This window comes from Pseudophryne corroboree, chromosome 3 (assembly GCF_028390025.1).
Source record: "Pseudophryne corroboree isolate aPseCor3 chromosome 3, aPseCor3.hap2, whole genome shotgun sequence".
In the NCBI taxonomy this organism is placed as follows: Eukaryota; Metazoa; Chordata; class Amphibia; order Anura; family Myobatrachidae; genus Pseudophryne; species Pseudophryne corroboree.
In genome coordinates this window covers 71,511,774-71,521,225 of record NC_086446.1, presented here as the reverse complement: position 1 = coordinate 71,521,225, position 9,452 = coordinate 71,511,774, and the positions used below count along the sequence as shown (strand labels likewise).

At 50.0% G+C, this 9,452-nt stretch overlaps 1 pseudogene; it reads right to left on the bottom strand.

Moving 5' to 3' along the window:
• Window positions 1–303: 303 nt before the first annotated feature.
• Window positions 304–422, bottom strand: LOC134894481 (5S ribosomal RNA; annotated as a pseudogene).
• Between the last annotated feature and the right edge of the window lie 9,030 nt (window positions 423–9,452).

Below are 9,452 nucleotides of genomic sequence, written 5' to 3'. Positions count from 1 at the left end.
TTGTGTTTATACACACAATTCATTTATGTTTCGTATACACCTTATACACACAGCCTAAAGGTCATTTAATTCAATATTTTTTATAACTTTGCATATTAAAACAAGTTTGTGTAAATTGAGCCATCAAAACACAAAGGTTTCATTATCTCAGTCTCACTCAAAAAAGTCCGTATTTCTGAATATTTGGATAAGGGATACTCAACCTGTATTGCGTACAAGAAGTGGAACAGCAAAAGGACGGAATGCGGAGAGGAAGGAGGGGGGTATCTGTGGGATGTTCAGTTATCTCCTAAGTCCTTTTTAGGATTACAGCACCTGGTCTCCCCTGGTGGTCTCCCATCCAGGTACTGACCAGGCCCAACACTGCTTTGCTTCCAAGATCGGCCGGAATTGGGCTTGCCCAGTGTGGTATGGCTGTAATAATAGTGTGGAATCAGAGATCCATTCAAAATGAGAGAAGGAGGGAACTGGTGTAAGAAAGCTGCTTACATTACAGGAAGGGTGCTATCTCATATCCTACGTTTAAACCATCTGGTAGTGGGGTTGGTATTTAAAAGGTATTGGTACTCCCTTAGTTTCAGGTGTGAGATAATTACTAAGGAGGAGTACCAATACCTCTTAAATACCAACCCCACTACCCTCATTTTTTATTTCCTTCCAAAAATACACAAATCATTGAACAACCCCCCAAGAAGACCCATAGTGGCAGGTATAGACTCTTTGACCTCACACCTGTCAAAATATGTGGACATATTCCTGAGAAAATCTGTGATGGAACTGCTGGCATACCTGAAAGATACTACATCGGTCCTAAACCTAATGGAGACACTCCAGTGGAAAGATACATACAGATGGCTCACAATAGATGTACAATCTTTTTATACTTGGATAGAGCACAACAAGGGGATTGAGGCTTGTAACGTTTTTCTTAGTAAGGACCATCAAAGTACAGAGGAATCGAGGATCACAGACTTTTTATATGTGAGCTTATGCTTTTTATACTAAAACATAACTATTTTAAGTCTTTAGACTGCTTTTATCTCCAAATCTGTGTAACAGATATGGGCACTATCTTTGCACCCAGTTTTGCTAACCTTTTTATGGGGCAGTGGGAGAATGAGTATGTTTTTACCAACCACCCATATCAACAAAACATAATTTCTCTAACGTCCTAGTGGATGCTGGGGACTCCGTAAGGACCATGGGGAATAGATGGGCTCCGCAGGAGACAGGGCACTTTAAGAAAGAATTAGGAATACTGGTGTGCACTGGCTCCTCCCTCTATGCGCCTCCTCAGACCTCAGTTAGAATCTGTGCCCGGACAGAGCTGGGTGCATTTTAGTGAGCTCTCCTGAGCTTCCTAATAAGAAAGTATTTTGTTAGGATTTTTTATTTCCAGAGAGATCTGCTGGCAACAGACTCTCTGCTACGTGGGACTGAGGGGAGAGAAGCAAACCTACTAACTGCAGATAGGTCATGCTTCTTAGGCTACTGGACACCATTAGCTCCAGAGGGATCGAACACAGGAACTCACCCTTGGACGTCCGATCCCGGAGCCGTGCCGCCGTCCCCCTCTCAGAGCCAGAAGACAGAAGCCGGCGAGAGAAGCAAGAAGACTTCAAAATCGGCAGCAGAAGACTCCTGTCTTCATATGAGGTAGCGCACAGCACTGCAGCTGTGCGCCATTGCTCCCACATTAACCCACACACTCTGGTCACTGTAGGGTGCAGGGCGCAGGGGGGGGCGCCCTGGGCAGCTATTAGAGACCTCTTGGCAAAGTGGGCATATATACAGTTGGGCACTGTATATATGCATGAGCCCCCGCCATTATTTTACACAAAATCGCGGGACAGAAGCCCGCCACTGAGGGGGCGGGGCTTCTACCTCAGCAATCACTAGCGCCATTTTCTCTCCACAGCTCCGCTGAGAGAAAGCTCCCCAGGCTCTCCCCTGCAGAAGCAGGATAGAAGATGGTGAAAAAGAGAGGGGAGGGGGCACATAAATTTGGTGTAAAAACAATATATACAGCAGCTACTGAGTTTACACTATGTTACTGTGTGATTCCTGGGTCATATAGCGCTGGGGTGTGTGCTGGCATACTCTCTCTCTGTCTCTCCAAAGGGCCTTGTGGGGGAACTGTCTTCAAATAGAGCATCCCCTGTGTGTGTGGTGTGTCGGTATGTGTGTGTCGACATGCCTGAGGTAAAAGGCTCCCCTAAGGAGGAGATGGAGTTAATATGTGTGTGAGAGGGTGTCTCCATCGACAACGCCGACACCTGTTTGGATATGTGTAAGTGCTAAGGTGAATTTATTGCACAAAAGATTAGAGAACAGACAGGAAATCTACCCATGTCTGTCCCTATGGCGCAGAGACCTTTAGAGTCTCACAGTTTTCACTATCCAAAATAATAGACACTGATATCGACACAGAGTTTGACTCCTGTGTTGGCTACGATAATGCAAAGTTACAGTCAAAATGGCAGAAAAGAATTCAATACATGATTAGTGTAATAAGGATGATTTGCATATCACTGATGACTCATCTGTCCCTGACACAAGGGTACACATTTTAAGGGGAAGAAAGCTGAGGTGAATTTCCCTCCTCTCGTGAGGAAAAAGAGCGGGAATCTCCAGACAAGAGACTACTGCTTCCCACAAAGAATTCTCAGGCAGTATCCTTTCCCCACTAGGGCCAGGATGTGATAGGAATCTTCCCCTAGGGTGTCACGTTTGCCCAAAGGGCTAGCTATTCTCAGGGATCCTGCAGATAGCGGGCACATTTTGATACACTACTCAGACTGGCAATTGTGTCGGCATGGGTTTATAGCGCTGTGATGTCGTGGACAGGTTCCTTAGCAGCAGAGATTGAGACCCTAGTATGTATATATATATATATATATATATATATATATATATATATCCATAGACAAAAAACCTTACGGTTTCACATGTCCCATTAAGGCTTCTTAGACATGATCGAAATTTCAGAAACCTGTTGTAACTCTTCCACTCAAACTCCAAAAAGCAATGAAATTCCGATCATTAAGGCTGACGCCTTAATGGACGTGTTCCTTGCGCAATACAGATATGGTATGCCATCACAGCCTGTGGGTAAGTGCAGATTCAGCACTCTCACAGAGTGAGATTGCTGTCACTCACACAATGGTGGAGCTGCTAATTCACAGATTTGTGTGCTCATTGGAATACACACATGCAGTCTATGCAACTGAAGGTCTGAGCAGTTTTGTGGTGCTCCCATCCCACACAGTGCCCACAACCATCCCATTCGGTCACCACAACCATCCCACCTTGTTACAACATCCTTCTGACTCCATACATCCATCTCACATAGTATACACATTTAGCTCCCTCAAACATCTTGGTTAATTGCTAAAACTATAATACCCTATCTACGGTCTATGCATCTACACTTACTTCCCCTATACACCCCCATGCTGCCCTGTCTTCCCCAATCCCTACTGCTGTGTTCTCCCATCTGTGCTAGTCTGTACTAACTTATCTGCACCATCTGTCTTTCCCCACCTGTGCCTTGTCTGTACCACCGTTTCCTTCTCTGTGCTGCTCAGTGTTTCCTTCTTCAACGTCACTCTGCCTCCTTCAGTACATGGCACACTATTTTCTCTCCCATCTGCACCAGTTTTCTACCCATCCATGCCAGTGTTTTCAACCCATCTGCACCGCTCTGTCTCCCTTCCCATACTTGCTGCTTAATCTACCCCCTATCCACACCACTCTTACCCCATTCATGTAGCTGACATCCTGAAGGTAAATTTCGTGGATCATGTGCTCTTGGCAGGGGGATAACCGCTACAGCCCACCCCCCAGTGGTCTGGAAACGCCTCCGTTGTGCAGACCATGCCCTGCCAATGGCATGCTAACGCTGTTTGCACGCCCCCCTCCTTCCCCGCAACCACCTCTGCCTATCAATCAGGCAGGGTGATCGCAGCCAGTGAGATGCTGATAGCATCTCACTGGGCTCCTGGGGTACGCACGCACAGTGCGGCCATTGCACGTGCGCACCTCACAAACTAATTCAGACTGCGATTGCTGCTGCTGCGGTCTGAATTACCCCCTGTGTTTCTTTGTCCCCCCCATCAGTGCTGCTTAGTGTTCAACTCTATCCACACACTTCTGTTCCCCCATCCACACCGCTCTCCTCCCTCCTATCAACAACACTCTTACCTCATCTGAGCAGCTTTGTCTTCCGCTCAGACCTTCAGTTGCATAGACTGCATGTGTGTATTCCAATGAGCACACAAATCTGTGAATTAGCAGCTCCACCATTGTGTGAGTGACAGCAATCTCACTCTGTGAGAGTGCTGAATCTGCACTTACCCACAGGCTGTGATGGCATACCATATCTGTATTGCGCAAGGAACACGTCCATTAAGGCGTCAGCCTTAATGAGCGGAATTTCATTGCTTTTTGGAGTTTGAGTGGAAGAGTTACAACAGGTTTCTGAAATTTCGATCATGTCTAAGAAGCCTTAATGGGACATGTGAAACCGTAAGGTTTTTTGTCTATGGAATTTCATCGCTTTTTTTAAATTTATTCTTTTTATTCAGAAATGTAAAATTTCACTGTAAGAATAAACATTTGATTTTTTAAATGTTTAATGAAAATGTTCGTATAACATCACTGTTCTGTGCAAAATTATTTTATTAACCAAACCGAATTGTTTAAGGTCCATACACACTTAACGATTTAATGAGCAACGTCGCTCATTTTCCCCCTCTTTGAGCGATGTCGCTCGTTTTATCGTTAAGTGTGTATGCCGCCAGCGACGAACGATGCGCGGCCCCGCGGGTCGGCAACAATCGTCGCTGTCGGTAGGTCATGCATGAAGGATGTGGACTGTCGTCCACGACCTTCATGCAGGGCTGGCGGGGGCGTGACGTCACTGAGCGATATGAGCGGTCATATCGCTCAGCGTGTACAGTTGGCCGCCGGCCGGCCGGGGAAAACATTAGATGATGTCGCTCACAGAGCGACATCGTTTAATGTGTATGGGCCTTTAGACTTTGGTCAAAATATTTTGCTGCCTTTGCAGCTGATGCAGGGAGGGGGGTAGGCGGCAGCAGCCTGTGACTGAGGCTGGAGGTAGGCGTGAAATGCATTGCTTGTACGTGTGAGTGCGTGGTGTCAGGTGCTGCGCGTGTATATGTGTGTGTGTCAGGTGCTGCCTGTGTATCAGCTCCTGTGTGTGTGTGTATGTGTGTCAGGTGCTGCGTGTATATACGAGTGTGTCTGATGGTGCGTGTGTATGCGTCAGCTGCCGCACGTGTATGTGTGTCAGGTGTTGCGGGTGTATATGTGTGTGAGTATCAGGTGCTCCGCGTGTGTACAAGGGTAGGTCTGGTGCTGTGCATGAATACGTATGTCTGTGTCAGGTGCTGCGCGTGTACATGTGTGCATCAGGTGCTGCGCGTGTACATGAGTGTGCATTAGGTGCTGCGCGTGTACATGAGTGTGCGTCGGGTGCTGCGTGTGTACATGAGTGTGCATTAGGTGCTGCGCGTGTACATGAGTGTGCGTCAGGTGCTGCGTGTGTACATGAGTGTGCGTCAGGTGCTGCGCGTGTACATGTGTGTGCGTCAGGTACTACACGTGTCTATGTGTGTGTGAGTAAGGTGCTGCATGTGTATGTGTGTGTCTGATGGTGTGTGTGTATATGTATGTGTCAGGTGCTGCGTGTATATGCATGTGTCAGGTGCTGCATGTTTATTTAATTGTGTCTGATGCTACGTGTGTGTGTCAGGTGCCGCACGTGTATATGTGTGTGTGTCAGGTGTTGCGCGTGTATGTGTGGGTCAGGTGCTGCATGTTTATTTTATTGTGTCTGATGCTACGTGTGTGTGTGTCAGGTGCCGCACGTGTATGTGTGTGTCAGGTTGCGCGTGTATGTGTATGTCAAGTGCCGTTCCCCTTCTTCCCATCCCAGCTCTCTCTGTAGAATACAGCTCTGCACCCAGAGAGAGGGAAAGACTAGGGGGCTGATCACTGCACTGCTCACTTTTTGGTCATGAGTTCGGCCTCCTGTTTCTTCCAGTGCTGTGTTCCTGCAGCCCAGCCCTCCCTGTTGTGCCAGAGAATCAGCCCTTCCTTCCCCTGCCAGAGAGAGAGAGCCAGAGGCAGAGACACTCTTCCCGTAGCTGGCTTACCCCCAGTACTTCAGCACTGGCCATGCGGCAGTCAACAAAGGAGACCAGCAGGGGGTTCTGGCAGCATCAGCTGTGGCCGCAGCTGGATCGGGGAGGCCTGTAGTGTCTGAGGTGGGCAGCACTTCCTCCGCCGCTGTCACCTTCCCCTGCCGGAGAGAAAGCCAGAGACATACCCTTCCCGCAGCTGGGCTACCCCTAGTACCTCAGCGCTGGCCAGGCGGAAGTCTATGGAGGGGACCGGCAGGGGTTTCAGGCCACAGCAGCAGCGGCCGCAGCCAGATCAGGGAGGCCTGCAGGGTCAGAGCTGGGCAGCACTTCTACCAACACTGTCACCTCTGTGCTGGGCATGTACACCAGTCCGTACGGACGGAGGTGTCCACAACAGGCAGCAGTATAATGAGTCAGACAAACTCATTACATGCCGCCCACTGCTGCGCCGCATGCACTCGATGGAGGAAGCCTAGATGCGGTCCCCAGCTGCAGCGAGGGAGAAGGGTGATCACATCACCCTTCAACCCGGCACCTCACAATCAGCTGGGGATCTGCAGTAGCTTCATCTCTCTCTTCCTCTCTGACAGCACAGCAGCCCCTCTGGGTCCCATGTAGCTCTGCCCCCCTGCTCAGAGTTCACTCGGCCTCTCCTGATTAAAAAGAAAATAAGAGACTGACCTGCTGCTCAGATGCGAGGAGGGGACGGGCGGTAGGTCCTCTGTGAGTACACTACACAGTCAAAATTAACTCTGACTCCTCACAACAGTGTGGACTGCGGGCGACGTCAGACGCCAATTTGGGTGTGCTTGCCGCACTACCTGCCCATCAAGCCCAACGTGGTGCCATGGTGCAGCCCCGCCCACTATACGGATTCCATTTTGTATTAGGAACCCTATAACAGCATTCTGACATCCCTCCCCATGATGCTGCCATCCATACACTGCCGCTCTCACACAACTGTACACTGCTGCTCTCATACATCCATACACTGCCGCTCTCATACATCCGTACAACCCCGCTCTCATACATCCGCACACTGCCGCACTCTTACAGCCGCACACTGCCGCACTCTTACAGCCGCACACCATTGCACTCTTACAGCCGCACACCATTGCACTCTTACAGCCGCACACCATCGCACTCTTACAGCCGCACACCATCGCACTCTTACAGCCGCACACCAACGCACTCATACAGCTGTACATTGCCGCTCTCATACATCCGCACACTGCCGCTCACATCTATACAAACATAGCCTTCATACATCTACACATCCAATCCCCGCGCAAGGGAACACTGAAATCACTATCACTTTTGCCCGGGGTGTGACCACAGCCAGCCACTACTCCGGCCACCTTCTTGTGACACCAAAATGCATCTTACCTATCATCAGGGTGGTGCTGCTGCTGGGGGTGGGTTGCTGCCTCAGTCTCCAGGTTGGTGCTGCGATTGGAGGGGGTACTGCTTCCCTGTGCTGCCACTGTCTCCCGGATCATCGTGCCGCTGGCTGAATTGCAGCTTGACGCTACTGCTGCCGGGAGTAACAGCTTCCTGGCTGTTGTTGCTGGTGGCTGCCTACTGCTCATTGCCACCGGAACACTGACCGGCTCGGCAGTGATGCTGGCGGAGGAGTAGTGGCGGTAGGGTGGGGGGGTGCCTGCTCCCTTCCCTCGAGCATGCTGCAGTGTACAAAAATAAATAATAAATAGAGAGCTTACCAGGGTGAGAGTCTGTATGGATCACAGTGATTACATGGGGCACAGCAAAAGGACACCTTGCTGTGAGGGGCTCTGCCCACACAGATTGCTGCACCCTCTCTGATGTCAGCCGCTGCCCTCTCGTTCTCTGGGCGGCTAGTTCCAGTGTGAAGTAGGAGAGGAAGAGAACACACAGGAGAGCAGCCCTGATATATAACAGAGGTGGAAGTTCTATAGGCAGCAGAGACGGAGACCAGCCAGCCAGTCTCCCAGTGCCCTGATCACTACACGCCTCCAGCACAGCATTACAGGAGGGTCCTATAGTGCTGCCCTGAGCTAACAGGTGTGTGTACCAAGTGTACCCCGTACAGTGTGCTGCGCCCTGGTGTCTCTGAGAGGGGTGAGGTCACCGTGCCGCTTTAGTATATGGCTTTTCCTTAGTACTGTACGTTACAGCCCTGCACTAGTGGTGGTAACTCTGCCCTATGTGAACCTGTGGTTATTTTCCTATTTACAGAATAACCGGGGAGAAGGCGGCCATATTGCGGCTCTCAAGTGAAGGCACTCTAATACACCCCCTGCTGGCGGCCACTGTGCAGGCGCAACAAATTGAAATGCCCGATCTCTAATGGGGCATATTTCTCTTAATTAAAAAAAACCTGTAACTTTCTGAAAAACCACAACCCCAAAAGGCACTTCACTGGGACATGCTCTATCTAATAAAACAAACCCCAAGTCATATATATATATATATATACACACACACACTCATGTATATACATGTATACACAAATACACGTATGTCCATGTTTATGTATGTATAATACATTGATAGAGTACATTATATTTATGAATTAATTGCTTCCCGATTCTGCAGCAGCATCATCAGCACCACCAGTGTTACTCACAGTCACTTCACACTGACTGCTGCACAACACATCACTTAATTTCCGGGCCGCCCGCCACCTGGTGAAGAGACATGGGAGATGAAGGACCAGCAGTGCCACGTTGAGCGGAAGTATTGTGAATTAGTTACCCACACACTCCTTGTGACACCTGCTCCCCGTCTGCCCTCCCACCCGCCGCCTGCCGTCCGGAACCCACACTGACAAGTAAGTCTCAGCAGAATGTGTCTGCCGGCGGCTCCCAGTCCCCAGTGGTGTGGCGGCCGCGGCACACTAGGACTGAGAGACCGCAGCGGGAGGAAAGCACAGGTGGGCGGGAGGAGAGCATGGGCGGACATCACCAAGTCACATTGCAAGGTGACGCCAGTCCCCCCAGTGAGGCCGCCAACTAATGCACTCAGCATAGTATTAGCAGCAGGCAGAGGGGGGGCGGGCGCATCGGTGGTGGGAGGTACGGAAATGAGCTGCAGGCTAGGCTCCACCGATCACACACTCAGTGATCACTGTGCTACAGCAAGCGTGGCGTGCAGCGATGCTGGACATTAGGGAGTGCCTGTGCGCACCAGGCACCCCCTGTACGCACGCCTATGCGCTACCACCCCCCATATGCCACACTACATCACTATGCTATAGCCCTCCCATATGCTGCACTTCATAATTACACTATACCCCCCATA